Source organism: Gekko japonicus, unplaced genomic scaffold, assembly GCF_001447785.1.
Source record: "Gekko japonicus isolate JY-2015 unplaced genomic scaffold, Gekko_japonicus_V1.1 scaffold1246, whole genome shotgun sequence".
NCBI lineage: Eukaryota > Metazoa > Chordata > Lepidosauria > Squamata > Gekkonidae > Gekko > Gekko japonicus.
Genome location: NW_015163126.1, coordinates 437974 through 454026, shown reverse-complemented (window position 1 = coordinate 454026; position 16053 = coordinate 437974). Strand labels below are relative to the sequence as shown.

Sequence of the window (16053 nt, the reverse complement as noted above, 5' to 3'; positions counted from 1 at the left end):
TCGTCCCACCTCTCCCCCCCCCCCCCCCCAGACCAAACCATTTTCAATTCCATCCCTAACTGCATCACAGCAGCCCCAGTCCATGCCTACCTAACCAACGGGCCCACTAAAAAAAAAAAATCAAAAAAAAAAATCGCGGCTGGAAGTCTGGAGAGTCGTTTCCAGCTGTCAAGAAGTTTCATGGTTATTTCATAAGCAACATTACATGTGCAGTCAGGTTTCTAATTCATCACACGAGTTAACCGCACACGCCTCATTTCCAAGAATCCATGCTGAAGGTCGCTGGGTGCTGCAACGCGTAGCCCATTCATAAAATAACCAGAAGCCAAATTGAGACAGAAGCCAAAGGGCACTCTAAAAGCGGCTTCGGAGGTGCCAGGCATCGGGGAAGGGGCTGTAACTCCGTGGTAGAGCATCTGCTCGGAAGGTCCCAGGTTCAATCCTTAGCATCTCCAAGCAGCAGGTGATATACTATACTTCAGCCTGAGACCTGGGACAGCCACTACCAGCATGAGTACACAATACTGACTTTGAAGGACCAAGGGCCTGATTCAGTATATGGCAGCTCTGTGTTTTGGGGGAGGGGCTGTGGCTCAGTGGTAGAGCATCTGCTTGGTATGCAGAAGGTCCCAGGTTCAATCCCTGGCATCTCCAGTGAAAAGGATCAGGTAGGAGGTGATGTGAAAGACCTCAGCCTGAGTCCCTGGAGAGATATAGACAGGGGCTGTGGCTCAGTGGTAGAGCATCTGCTTGGCATGCAGAAGGTCCCAGGTTCAGACTTCAGCAGTGTTTCCTCTTAGCCGAGTTAGTGTGAGCTAGCTCACAGTTCTTTATCCTCCGGCTCACATGCTTTTATCTTAGCTCGGGAAGGACGGCTTCAGGGCAAACTCATGTATGCAGCAGCCAAATTGCTCGCTCACAACTTTAATGCCAGTAGCTCACCAAGTAGAATTTTTGCTCACAAGACTCTGCAGCTTAGAGGGAGCATTGGTCTCCAGTATCTCCAATCAGCAGATGATGTGATATACTTCATCCTCCAGACCAGAGGTTCCCAAACTTATTTGGCCTACCGCCCACTTTTCAGGCGGAAAAAAAATTTACTCAGTGCCCAGCTGGGCATCTACCTTCAAGAAGTGGACAAAAAGATGCAGTTTGTGGATCTGCACCTTGATCGTTTCAGCACCCCCGAGGGGGGCGGTATTGCCCACTTTGGGAAGCAGTGTGAAAGCCATTGTCAGTCTTGTCTAGACAATACTGACCTTGAAAGACCAATGGTCTGATTCAGTGTAATGTTTTTAATTTGTGCCAGGGCTATTTTTGGGCAGGAACGCACAGGAACAGAGTTCCGGCTGGCTCCCGAGTTGGCCACGCCCAGCAGGAAGTCATTAGCATAACAGGCCACGCCCAACAGCAGAAACTCATTAGGATTGGCTACATTAGGGGGTGTGTGGGCTAACATGCAAAGGAGTTCCTGCTACAAAAAAAGGCCCTGGGTTTTGACAACAAACAAGATAAACAGAATAAGAAGCAAAAGGTGGGCGTGGCTGGATGAGCACACTTCTGGTAACATGGGGGTGTGGCCTAATATGCTAATGAGTTTCAGCTGTTGGGTGTGGCCTGTTATGCTAATGGGTTCCTGCTGGGCTATTTCTACAAAAAAAGCCCTGATTTTGCCAGGGGGAGAGTGGCAGTGCCTCACTCTTAGAACATCGATTAAGCCTGTGGAAGATCGCGGAGTCTTTAAAAGAAAACATTTATTTTTTTTTTTAACTTTTTTATTATTTTATTCATAAAAAAAATACAGTGAGAAAACAAATATTATTAACGCCATATACATAATGCCTTATTCCTTATTACAAGATAATGGCGATACTTGTCAACATATAATGCTATATTTATAAAGTGGCTCTGAGATGGTACATATATCCAGCTAGACTAGCAAAGTTTTCTAAAACAACCTCTAAAGTATGTTGGAAATGTAGTCAGAACGTCGGCACTTATTTCCATATGTGGTGGAATTGTAGCAAGGCAAAGGAATATTGGAAGACGATAGGTAAAATGTTAAAAGAAATTATGGGAGTTCCAATTCCCCTTAAACCAGAGTTGTGTTTACTTAATATGATTCCAGAGATGTATGGGAAAGCTGAGAAGTATTTGTTGTTGCATTGTATTACGGCTGCGAGAATTTTGTTTGTCAAGTACTGGAAAAAGGAAAAAATCCCTGAGAGGATAGAGGTCATACAAAAGTTATTTGAAATTGCTGAAATGGATAAAATATCATGTACATTAAAGGGGAAAGATGAATTGTTTTTCGAAGAAAACTGGAAAAAATTGTATAATTGGAAGTTGAAGGTGAAGGGTTAGGAATGTTGGTTTGTATATAGAGTTTGGAAGGAAAAGAGGCTGTATGCTCATCTGCTGTGAAGTGAAGGAACAGCTGTATGTTGGATTTATGTTTGAAACCTTTAATAAAAATATTGTTAAAAAAAATAAAAAAAGAAGAAGATCGCGGAGTCGATCGGCAGCATCTCCGGTTAATACAGGATCGGGTGATAGGTGACATGAAAGACATCAAGTCCCGTCAAAAAAGGGTTCACCTGGCATTTGCAGGTGTTCAATCAAACCCTCGCAAGTAATGTTCCCTCTAAGCTATGGGGTCTTGTGAGAAAAAATCCTACTTTCTGAGCTACTGGCATTAAAGTTGTGAGCGAGCGATTTGGCTGCTGCAAAAGTTATTTGGCTCTGGAGCCCTCTTTCCTGAGCTAAGACAAAAATGTCTGAGCCAGAGGCTAAAAAACTGCGAGCTAGCTCACACTAACTCAGCTTAGAGGGAACACTGCTCGCAAGTAGGGTCACCAGCCTCTAGGGGGGATCTGGAGGTCTTCTGGAATTATAGCATCTCCAGACTGTAGAGATCAGCTCCCCTGGAGAAAAGGGCTGCCTTGGAGGGTGGACTCATACCCTTCTGAGGTCCCTCCCCATGCTCTGCCTCCCCAAATGTCTGTGAATCTCCAGACCTGGAGTTGACAACCCAACTCAAAAGGTTCATACAGGCCTTTAGTGTTCTCACATCCATATAAATAGGTGTCTGCCTCTTCCCCACCAGTTTCCCCCAGAAGAGAATCTAGTCATTGGAGGAACAAAAGATAAACTCTGACTGGGCCCTTACTTTCCTGTAAATTACTCTTCCAGGTAATGGACTCTTTTTGTAGCAGGAACTCCTTTGCATATTAGGAGACACGCCCCTAATGTAGCCAATCCTCCAAGAGCTTATAGTAGTCCCTGCAAGAAGAGCTCTGTAAGCTCTTGGAGGATTGGCTACATTAGGGGTGTGTCGCCTAATATGCAAAGGAATTCCTGCTACAACCGCCAGGTGGGATCAACCGTGGATAATTCCGTGGACAATAATGAAAACCAATTATATATAAAAGGGTATAAAACATATCAAGTCCAATAAAGTCATAATTTCAATGTTCAAACTGCGTATTGCATGGAAAAGACGAAGTCCATTCCAAAACAAGAACCACGCAAACAAAGCTCTTTATTTTCACAAGTAACTTTATTCACGTTGATTCGTGTTTTGGATAGTTTTGGAATGATACTTGGACTTTTCCATGCAATGTGCATTTTGAACGTTGTAATTATGACTTGATTGTACTTTATTGGACGATATGTTTTGCACTCTTTTACACACTGTATTGGTTTTCGTTATTGCCCACGATATTTTTGCTTTGGCTTTTGTCTTTTTCCGTGGTTCTTTCTGGTTGTAACCCACAGGTGGGGGCTGGAGAGCTCCAAGAGTTACAATCAGTCTCCAGACTACATGCATCACTTTTTTATTTTTCATTCATTCATTCATTCATTCATTCATTCAATTTATTTTTCATTCATTCATTCATTCATTCATTCATTCATTCATTCATGCATTCATTCATGCATTCATGCATTCATGCATTCATTCATTCATGTGTTTGTTTGTTTATAGCATTGATTCCACTTCTCCTGGAGAAAATGGTTGCTTTGGAAGGTGGACTGCATGGCATTATACCCTACCAACGTCCCTCCCCTCCCTAAATCCCACTCTCCCAGGGTCTACCCTAAGATCCCCAGGTATTTCTGAACCCGGGGTTCGCCACCCTCCTTCCTGCTAAGGCTGATGGGAATTCTAGGCCTCTAGAATTCAACCCGAAGGCTGAAAAAACTACATTTCCCATCAGCCTCCACAATCCACTGAGTTCTGCGATGGATGGGTAGCCAAAGGTGCCTGTCGCCAGCAGCCCCTGTGATGATGAATGCCACCAACCCAGCAGATGGGAATGTATGAGGAATACTGTCCCCTTTAAGTTACAAACAAATCATGAAGGTGAGCATACAGGGCAGTCACAGGCACAGGAAACAGGCATGGAGTGTGGAGCAAGTTCAATTTTTCAAACGCATCGTGTGCAACGATCCCTGCCTCACTTGTGGCAGCTGCCATCTTGAGAAAAAACAAGTTCCTTACTCCCTCACACAGAAGGAAATGTCCTACTGAGACCCACGGATGCTGCCTCTACTGCTAAAAGAAGCCCTCTTTCCCCCCCCTTCAAAACTCACACACAAATGGATGCAGATATAGTGGCTTCAATTTCATTCCATTAAGAATCCTTAAACCCAGTGAAATTTGTAGTGTGCTACCTGTGCATCTCTTTACCGATTGGATCAGGGGTCCCCCACGTGGGGCCCATTGGTGCCATAGCACCTGCCAACATGTGTCCTGTTGCCTGCCAAGTGTTTTTTAAAAAGTGTGTGGGGTCATGTGAGGCTTTTGCCCAGCAAGAGTTCTGATTGGCCATTGAAGGAGGAGGAGTAGAAAGAAGACAAAAGAGATTGGATTTATACCCTGCCTTCACTTGGAGTCTCAGAGCAGTTTACAGTCTCCTTCCTCTCCCCACAACAGACACTCTGTGAGGCAGGTGGGGCTGAGAGAGCTCTTTTGAGGACTGCCCTTGAGAGAACAGCTCTGAGAGAGCTTGTGACTGACCCAAGGTCACACCAGCAGCTGCATGTGGAGGAGTGGGGAATCAAACCCGATTCTCCCAATTAGAGTCCACGCTCTTAACCACTCCACCAAACTGGAGATTTGATTGGCTGCGCAGATTTTTTAAAATATTGTTTTGGCAGCAGCTGCCGCCACAGCACAAAGATCTTAACTTTGTGGTTGAAGGTAGGCCGCGGCAGCCATTTTGTGGCTGGCTGTGCCTCCTTGAAGCAGCCGTTTTGTGGCAGCCATTTTGTGCCCGCACCCACCACTCTGCATCAGAATTCCAAAGGTGCTGGCAAGCTCAAAAAGATTGCAGACCCCAGAGCAAGATACATTGATACAAACACCCAGGGGTCATTTCCTGCAGGAGCGCACAGGAGCGGAAGTCCGGCAGTAAAGAGTCCAGGGGGCGGGCACATGCAACAAGGCCCACCCCCTGCTCCCAGCAGTCCTCAGTCAGAGCAAGAAGCAACCAGGTAAGTTGAAGAGCTCTCCCCAGCCCCAGTTCTGGCTATCAGATGTTGATCCGTGTTGGAGTTGTGTTCGAGTTGAAGAATAAAGTTGTGTTCTTGCTGAATCACTCTCCAACTGCTTTGTTAAGCGAACGACTTAACATCCTCCTCTGCAAGAACAGATCTGTACTGTACTGTCCCCCCCCCCAATAGCTAGCAATCCAAAACAGTCCAGTGGAGCCTGAGCGGTGGGTGTTGCCTTCTGACACACTTCTGGTGATGTCAGGGTGTGTGGGACATGCAAATAACTTATGCTAATGAGTTATGCTAATGAGTCCCTGCACCTCTTTTTCTACAAAATGACCCCTGCAAACACCCTACCATCTTTTCTGTTGTTGAAAGCGAGCAAGAGAGAAGGGACCTCTTTTGACTACCAAAAAGTTTATGATGGTATTAAGTATTGAAACGAGGCAGCCCTTTTCATAACGACAAGCTTCTTTATTGAACTTCCAAACCGAAGACACAGGCTTAACAGGAGCCCATTTATACTTGTAAAAACCACACCCACCTTAAAGAACAACCAATACCAAGTAGGTAGCCAGAATCCTTCTGTAGTGTATTCAAAGCTGCCTTGAATGCATGATATGTTGTGAAACATCTAATTGAAGTGTAATGTAAAGCTTCGTCCTGGGCTAGGATCCAAATCCATCCAATCGTGTTACTAGCCCAGGAAGCACCTAACCAATCACTTTCAAGTAAGCTCCCTGAGTGGGAACATCGGTGATTGGTCCTTATGTGAACAACCTTATTGGTTGGTATTTGTACAGTGGATGTGGCTACATTAGCCGGGAATGTTTAAAAGCAGGACAGCTGCAATGTAAAGGCTGTTCTGGCTATCTGATGTTGATCCGTGTGGTGTTGTGTTCGAGTTGAAGAATAAAGACGTGTTCTTGCTGAATCACTCTCCGATTCCTTTGTTAAGCGAGCGACTTAGCACCTTCATTTGCATGGACTATATACAATGTAACGAATGACAGTGCAGCTATTGGGTTATAATCAATAGATAAGAACATAAGAACATACGAGACGCCAATGTTGGATCAGGCCAAAGGCCCATCCCGTCCAACACTCTGTGTCACACAGTGGCCAGAAATACTAGTGCCATCGGGAGGTCCAGCAGTGAGGCCAGGACATTAGAAGCCCTCCCACTGTTGACCCCCCCCAAGCACCAAGATGACAGAGCATCACTTGCCCCAGAGTCCCTAGCTATACCTTGTGGCTAATAGCCACTGATGGACCTCTGCTCCATATGCTTATCTAATTCCCTTTTGAAGCCGTCCATGCTTGTGGCCGCCACCACTTCCTGTGGCAGTGAATTCCATGTGTTAATCACTCTTTGGGTGAAGAAGGACTTCCTTTTATCCGTTCTACAATTGGCCGTTACCCGTAACACAACCAATAGTCTGGAAGGCTTTTGGAGCCTTGCTCAGACTCAAGCTCCACCAGTACAGAACAGCTGGAATTCATGGGATCCATGTGGATGAAAGTCCCATGGATGGGAAACACACCGAGGACCAGAATCAGGGAATAATATGCAAAAAAAGAGAGTCTTGAGAGGATTCAAGCAGATCTCCTCAGACAAAAAGTCCAGTTTTATTCAATGGAGCTTCTCCATTGTTCTCCAGATTTCAGCCATAGTCTGAGAGTTCTTGAGTTGACCGGGTTCTTATAGGCCTCGGGTCTAACCTAGGGTTGGACTTGCTAGAGATTTGGGGGTGGAGCTTGGGGACAGTGGGGCCTATGGAGGGGTGGGATCTCAGCAGGGATGTGATGCCATGGAATCCACTCCCCAAAGCATCTGTAATCCCAGGAGACCTCTCAGGTAGGGTTGCCAGGTCCAACTCAGGAAATATCTGGGGACTTTGGGGGTGGAGCCAGGAGCCAACACACAGAAGTGACATCGTCACTTCTGGGACGTCACATGGCGACGTTCTGGTTTAAGGGTAAAAGTCTATGGTTTGAGGGCAATTTTACCATAGAGTTTTGCCCTCAAACCAGAGTGCCACTGCACAAGGTCCACAGTGTGACAATGTCACTTCTGTGTGATGTCGTCACATCGGCAATGTTGCTGTCTGGGGGTGGAGCCCTGCCCCGCTCCCAGAACATAAGAACATAAGAGAAGCCAGTGCTGGATCAGGCCCATGGCCCATCCAGTCCAACACTTTGTGTGATACAGTGGCCAAAATCACCAGGTGCCATCAGGAGGTCCAGCAGTGGGGCCAGGACACTAGGAGCCCCCCACTGTTGCCCCTCCCCCAACCACCAGGAATACAGAGCATCACTTGCCCCAGACCAAGAATTCCTATCTATACCTTGTGGCTAATAGCCCCTGATGGACCTCTGCTCGATATCTATATATCTAATTCCCAACTTTGCCTCCTGCATGCGAAAATCTAAACCCACACATCGGGGGCACCTGGCGGGCAGGGAGATTTCCCTGCACATTTGGGGCAATCCCCAGATGTGCAGAAAAATCTAAAAACTGTAAAAAACTATAGGGGGGATACTTAAATCCCCCCCAAAGTAAAAGAGCATTCCCTGCGCATGAACAGAGAACTCTCTGGCCATTGGGGGGGAGACTCAGTGGGCCCAGAGGCTGGGAGCTGCTCAGACCGGGCTGCTGGAGCCGGGGGGAAGGCTTGGCGGGCCCGCGCGGCTCGCCGCCGGGGCGAGGAAGGCAGAGGAGAAGGATTGGCGGGCCTGGAAGCTGGGAGCCGTGTGGACCTTGCCGTCGGGGGGGGGGTTGGGGGGAGAAGCGGGCTTCACCGTTGGTGCGGTGGGGGGAGCGGAGGAGAAGGCTCACCTGTGGCTGCTTCCTCCTCCTCCTCCATGTGGAGCTCCTTCCCCCTGCAATTATCGCGGGTCCCCCCTTCTTGTGTTTATCTAATTCCCTCTTGAAGCCGTCCATGCATGTAGCCGCCTCCACCTCCTGTGGCAGTGAGTTCCATGTGTTAATCACCTGCTGGCAAGTGGTGAGTACCTGGCAACCGTAACTTCTTCAGATACATGTTATGCTTGGGGATAGTCTCTAAAGAAGTGCGCTTTGACTCATGAAAGCTCCTACCCTGCGGCAGATGTTGTTCATCTTTAAGGTGCTACCGGACTCTGGCTCTTTTCTACTGCTACAGACAGACCAACACAACTACCCATCTTATCTATCTCCTGAAAAAAAACATGTACCTTTCAGCAGAAGGAAAAGGAGAAGAGATGAAAATAAAGACTTGCAGATCCAGTTTGAACAAGAGAGAAGCAAACTGCAGACAGAGAGGTTTGGGTCACAACAGCAGAGAAGAGACGCTTGAAATACTGCCCAGGTACGGGAGCCACAGTTCTCCCCGCTGTTTTTTTCCAAATTCGTCAGAGCAGTCGATGTCCGTCCGTAACACCAGCCAAATGTTTCATGTTCTGTGTGTGTTGGAAGGCGAACTGCAGACATTGAAGCTGAGTTGGGAGAGCCCACTTGGGGGATATGTTTTGAGGGCTGGTTGGTATGTGGTCTCTGAAGGCTCAGATATCATCACTGCAGAGGAAAATGGCTGGGAATTATTGGCAGAGAGAGAGAAAATTAACCACACGAAGCGGTCGGAGAGGTGGGAGAGAAGGAGAAGGTATTGTTAATTTACAAACACATGGAAATGACATAGACCATCAGATTCTGATCTGGGATGTAACCTTGGTAAAGGCACTCGATAGCAAGTCACAGACAGCAAAATCATACCATTGTGTTAGTACAAAATTGAGCTCTTTCCAATAATGCAACAAAACAGTGATTAAAACAGTGTAGCTCTACGGCAGGCAACAAGACAGACCAATAACTGACAACCTCCGTAGGCATTTGGATCGGGGTGGTGTGGCGGCACTGTTGTTATTAGATCTGTCAGCCGCATTTGATACAGTCGACCACCAGTTGCTGACCCACCGCCTCGCCGATGTGGGGATTCAGGGACTTGCCCTTCAATGGCTTGCCTCTTTCATACAAGGTCGGGGACAAAGGGTGGTGATAGGGGAACAGCAGTCCCAGAGACACCCCCTTGAATGTGGGGTGCCCCAAGGGGCTGTATTATCCCCAATGTTGTTTAACATCTACACGCGCCCCCTTGCCCAGATTGCCTGGAGGTTTGGGCTTGAGTGTCATCAATATGCAGATGACACCCAGCTCTATCTGATGTTGGGCGGCCAGTCAGACTCCAGCTCAGAAGATCTGCACCGGGCGTTGCAAGCCGTGGCTGGTTGGCTCCGACTGAGTCGGCTGAGGCTAAACCCGGCAAAGACGGAGGTCCTGGGTTTGAGTCATTGTGGTTTGGGGCTGGGGCTCCCGCTCCCGACCTTTGAGGGGGCGCCCTTGGTGCCAGCATCGGAAGTTAGGAGTTTGGGGGTGCTCCTGGACTCCACATTATCTATGGAGGCCCAGGTAGCAGCCACTGCCAGGGCGGCCTTCTACCATCTTCGGCTGGCTCGGCAGTTGGTTCCCTTTCTCAACCACGATGACCTAGCCACAGTGATCCATGCGATGGTCACTTCGAGGCTAGACCATTGTAACACTCTCTACATGGGGCTGCCTTTGTCGCAAATCCGGAAGCTGCAGCTGGTGCAGAATGCTGCAGCCAGGCTGTTGATGGGCCTTCCTAGGGGGGCACATATCCAGCCTGTGCTGAAAGCGCTGCACTGGCTGCCGATAGCATACCGGATTCGCTTCAAAGTGCTGGTTCTTACCTTTAAAGCCCTAGATGGCCAGGGTCCGACATAACTATGGGACCGTCTCTCCCCACATGTTCCCCAATGAGCACTACGGTCCGGGACTAAACATCTCCTGGTGGTTCCAGGTCCCAAAGAGGCCAGACTAGCGGCGACTAGGGCTAGGGCTTTTTCGGTGGTGGCTCCTAACTGGTGGAATGAGCTCCCAGAAGAGATCCGGGCCCTGCGGGACCTTGCACAGTTCCGCAGGGCCTGCAAGACGGAGCTCTTCCGCCAGGCCTTTGAGTAGGAGCTGCCACGACTGTTACCATCTGTCCTAGCCCTTATTACCAACTCGCCGTGAGTGCAAAAATGGTGGTACTGCGTGGAGCTGTGGCCACTAAGGATACCATCCTGGTGACATCGGTTCCCTTGTTAGTTGTTGTGGAGAACACTTATGTTGCACTGAATGTTTTTAAAATGCAGTTTTAATGTTTTATGTATTGGGCATTGGCCCCATCTGTACGCTGCCCTGAGCCCGTTCGCGGGGAGGGCGGTTTATAAATTTAAATAAATAAATAAATAAATCCTAAACAGAGCAAAGCTCTGTTTGGTGTAGTGATTAAGTGCACAGACTCTAATCCGGGAGAACCGGGTTTTATTCCCCACTCTTCCACTTGCAGCTGCTGGATGACCTTGGGCAAGTCATAGTTCTGTCAAAGCTGTTCTCTCAAGGACAGTTCTGGCGAGAGCTCTCTCAGCCCGACCTACCTCACAGGGTGTCTGTTGTGGGGAGGGGAAGGGAAAGGGATTGTAAGCTACTCTGAGACTCCCTCGGGTAGTGAAGGGTGGGGTATAAATCCAATCTTTTCCTCCTTGTTCTCGTCCTCGTCCTCCTCCTCCTTCTTCTTCTCTCTTCCAAGCCCACTGACTTCAATGGGCTCAGAATGGTGTTACATAAGAACATAAGAGAAGCCATGTTGGATCAGGCCAATGGCCCATCCAGTCTAACACTCTGTGTCACACAGTGCCCAAAACCCAGGAGCCATCAGGAGGTCCACCAGAGGGGCCAAAACTCCAGAAGCCCTTGCACTCTTGCACCCCAAGCACAGAGCATCACTTCCCCAGATGTAGGGTTCCATCCATACCTTGTGGCTAATAGCCACTGATGGACCTCTGCTCCATATGTTTATCCGAGTTAAGTCTGCATAGGTTAAAGCCGTCCTTCAGAAGGGGCGATGAAGGGGAGAGCAAGGTCACACCACATTTTTTGGGTGCTTTTGCCCAACTGTATTCAGCCATTGAAAGCTGAAAGGGGTGGGCCCGTAGCTCAGCGGTAGAGCATCTGCTTGGCATGCAGAAAGTCCCTGCTTCAATCCCCAGCATCTCCAGTTAAAGGACCAGAGAGGAGATGATGGGAAAGACCTCATCTTGAGACCCTGTAGAGCTGCTGCTAGTCTGAGTAGACAATACTGACCTCGATGGACTAATGGTCTGATTCAGTATAAGGAAGACATGTGAATGAGTCGTTGCCACCACGGGCGGCTCAATCAGCCAGATCAGGAGTGGGTCATTTTCTTGCCCGCTGCCTTCCTCGGTTGTCTCCAACCTCTCCAGGCCTCCAGCGTCTCTTCTACCTGGCCACCATGTTGGCAAGACATCGGCCACAAACAGCATCCGTATTCTGGAAGCTCCCAATCTCTCCTATAAGCGAAAGGGAGCAAACCTTAGTGACTCGATTAAGGAAACATCCGAGTGGAGCAAAAAGATGTATTGACACCAGGATGGTAATAAGTGAGCTTCAGCGGCTAGACGTGGTCTTTAATCTCGGCGGTGACACCGTGAACTCTGCTTCACCTCCGGTATTTATTCACCTGCCTCCCGCTCCCTAACAAAACCCGTTCCAAACAAATTAATCAGCATTTGTCAATGAGCTTTTGAGGGGTGTCAGTTCGACAATTCTGCAAAACAGCAAAGTTTGAGCACGACAGAAGAAATGGAATTTATTTTTATCCATTATATGGATGTTCTTATATTGTGAATTTATAACCTCCTCCACCCCACCCTGGCTGACTGTTACGGCTAAGCATCCTGATGGTATGTTATTCAGAAGAATAATTTTTATAGAGAAGGATTCTTCACATACCTTTATTCAGATGTACTTTAATTCCCCGGCAAACCAAAATGCGGATCATAAATACCGATATTTTATGGAGGTAATGGCCTCCGCTTGGAACGGGTAATTTATTTAATTAAAATATTTAGATTCTCCTCCTTAGCGGTGGAGTTCCTGGGGTAGAACAAGGTAAAATCGTAAAGCAATTATGAGAATAATCAAAAGCAACCAAAAAGGTGAGCAGAAATAAAACATGCCCCGCGAAATCACAAATGGAGCATCAGCAATCAAACCATAGATACCCACAGGATAAAAATGTCTGAAATTAATCAAGAAAACTGAAGGATGGCAGTGGCATAAAACATATATTTGTTCATTTTCAACGTGCAGCCCAACTTGGCTAAAAGACTGGAGAAACCAGATTCCTGGTGAAAAAGAAAGATACCCCACTTCTGTTCTTCTTCCTGATGATGAGATTTGAGGGGTAGGCTAATGGTTACAGCCACTCCCTGGCTCTGCCCTAACTACAATCACATACATTGTTGAGAGGAGGCACTGAGAAGACATAAAGTTATTCTGCCGAAGTGTCAGGACCCTGGGGAGGGACATCAAACTGACCGTCCATCAAGCAAGAAGGCCATGAGAGAGAAGGAGAAGGGGAAGAAAAAGGAGAAGGAGAAGAGGAGGAGGAGGATATTGGATTTATACCGCGTCCTTCACTACCTGAAGGAGTCTCAGAGCGGTTTACAATCTCCTATCCTTTCCCTCCCCACAATAGACACCCTGTGAGGTAGGTGGGGCTGAGAGAGCTCTTTTGAGAACTGCTTGTGAGAGAACAGCTCTGAAGTAGCTTGTAACTGAATCTGCATCTGCATGTGGAGGAGTGGGGAATCAAACCCAACGCTCCCAGACTGGAGTCCGTGCTCCTAACCACTACACCAAACAAAGAGTTACTGGAAACGTCCTTTATTGTATCATGGGGTTCAACCTTCCAGGGCATGGTTACTTTACTCCTCCCTACCCCAGTTAGTCCTTTTTGGTTCTTTCCCAAGTCGACACTAAGGCTGCCAACTCTGGGTTGGGAAATACCTGAAACATGGGGAGGGCGGGGTTTGGGGAGGGGAGGGACCTCCGCAGGGTATAATGCCATCGAGTCCACCCACCAAATCAGCCATTATCTCCAGGGGGACTGATCTTGGTCATCTGGAAATCAATTGTAATAGTGGGGGGATCTCCAAGTACCACCTGGAGGTTAGCAGTCCCAGTTGACACCCTTTGCTCCTTAAGCATCTCCCTTTTTGCACTCCCTCCCGTTGCCCCCTCGCTTCTTTTATGGCTGACCCTACTTGTTCCCCCCCCCCCGCTATTCCTGCACTGCCTTTTCCCACCCCTTCCTCGGGACTCAAATCTGGTTCCCTGCAGTAAAGATAGATACTTCCCTTGCCACTGGTGGGCCCTTCTTTTGCAAGCAGGTAGGGAGACATAAGAACATAAGAGACGCCAATGTTGGATCAGGCCAAAGGCCCATCCAGTCCAACACTCTGTATCACACAGTGGCCAGAAATACCAGGTGCCATCAGGAGGTCCACCAGTGGGGCCAGGACATTAGAAGTCCTCCCACTGTTGACCCCCCCCCAAGCACCAAGATGACAGAGCATCACTTGCCCCAGAGTCCCTATCTATACCTTGTGGCTAATAGCCACTGATGGACCTCTGCTCCATATGCTTATCTAATTCCCTTTTGAAGCCGTCCATGCTTGTAGCTGCCACCACTTCCTGTGGCAGTGAATTCCAAGTGTTAATCACTCTTTGGGTGAAGAAGTACTTCCTTTTATCCGTTCTAACCCGACCGCTCAGCAATTTCATGGAGTGCCCACAAGTTCTTGTATTGTGAGAAAGGGAGAAAAGTACCTCTTTCTCTACCTGCTCTTTCCCATGCATAATCTTATAAACCTCAATCATGTCACCCCCTCAGTCGTCATTTCTCCAAGCTAAAGAGCCCTAAGCGCCTTAACCTTTCTTCATAGGGAAAGTGTTCCAACCCTTTTATCATTCGAGTTGCCCCTTTTCTGCACTTTTTCCAAAGCTATAATATCCTTTTTAAGGTGTGGTGACCAGAATTGCACACAGTATTCCAAATGAGGTCACACCATTGATTTATATAGGGGCATTATGATATTGGCTGATCTGTTTTCAATACGTTTTTGCTTGTATCTGCTGGCAGGCAGGCTGGGCAATGGCACAGAGGCTACAAGCTTGAACCTTCTCAGTTCAGTTCAGCTTATTGTTATGGTCCTTAGACCAGTCACTGATCCTTATCATAATTGATCAGTATTGCTAGTCATTCCACTTGCACTGCATGGAACAGAGGGATACATTGTGCTTAGAAGGCAAGCATGGAAAAAGTTTTGGTTGTATCCACTGGCAGGCAAGCAGGGCAACAGCACAGAACCTGCAGCATGATAGGTAGTGCTAGCTATTGAACCGGCCCTACACGGAAGAGAGGGGAACATTGTGCTTGGAAGGCAGGCAGAGAAACATTTTTGCTTGTATCCACTGGCAGGCAGGCAGGGCAATTGCACAGAGCCTGCAGCATGAACCCCATCATAACTGATAGTTAACGCTGGTCATCCAACTAGCCCTTCAAGGAACAGAAGTAAACACTGTGCTTGGAAGGCAGGCAGGGTTGTAGAAGTGTGGAAACTAAAGTCAGCTCTTTGGTCTCCCCACCCCAAGTGATAGGCCGCCAACCTATCCCACATGCAGACTAGGTGCGATATCGGCAAATGGGGTTCAATGTGGCCAAGTGCAAGGTGATGCACATTGGAGCCAAAAATCCCAAATATAAATACACATTGATGGGGTCTGAACTGGCAGAGACTGAGCAAGAGAGAGATCTTGGAGTTGTAGTGGATAACTCACTGAAAATGTCGAGACAGTGTGTGACTGCAATAAAGAAGGCCAATGCTATGCTGGGGATTATTAGGAAGGGTATTGAAAACAGATCAGCCAATATCATAATGCCCCTATATAAATCAATCGTGTGACCTCATTTGGAATACTGTGTGCAGTTCTGGTCACCACACCTTAAAAAGGATATTATAGCTTTGGAAAAAGTGCAGAAAAGGGCAACTCGAATGATAAAAGGGTTGGAACACTTTCCTTATGAGGAAAGGTTAAGGCGCTTAGGGCTCTTTAGCTTGGAGAAAAGACGACTGAGGGGTGACATGATCGAGGTTTATAAGATTATGCATGGGAAAGAGCAGGTAGAGAAAGAAGTACTTTTCTCCCTTTCTCACAATACAAGAACTTGTGGGCACTCCATGAAACTGCAGAGTGGTCGGGTTAGAACGGATAAAAGGAAGTACTTCTTCACCCAAAGAGTGATTAACACTTGGAATTCACTGCCACAGGAAGTGGTGGCAGCTACAAGCATGGACGGCTTCAAAAGGGAATTAGATAAGCATATGGAGCAGAGGTCCATCAGTGGCTATTAGCCACAAGGTATAGCTAGGGGCTCTGGGGCAAGTGATGCTCTGTCTTCTTGGTGCTTGGGGGGGTCAACAGTGGGAGGGCTTCTAATGTCCTGGCCCCACTGCTGGACCTCCTGATGGCACTGGTATTTCTGGCCACTGTGTGACACAGAGTGTTGGACTGGATGGGCCTTTGGCCTGATCCAACATTGGCGTCTCTTATGTTCTTATGTTCTTATGTTTCATAATTTCTTGATC

At 47.7% G+C, this 16053-nt stretch overlaps 1 non-coding gene across 1 annotated transcript; it reads left to right on the top strand.

Annotated features, from left to right (window-relative positions):
• Positions 1-582: 582 nt before the first annotated feature.
• Positions 583-654, top strand: TRNAT-GGU. Its single transcript has one exon. It is a non-coding gene; the product is annotated as a tRNA-Thr (tRNA).
• The last annotated feature ends 15399 nt before the right edge of the window (positions 655-16053 follow it).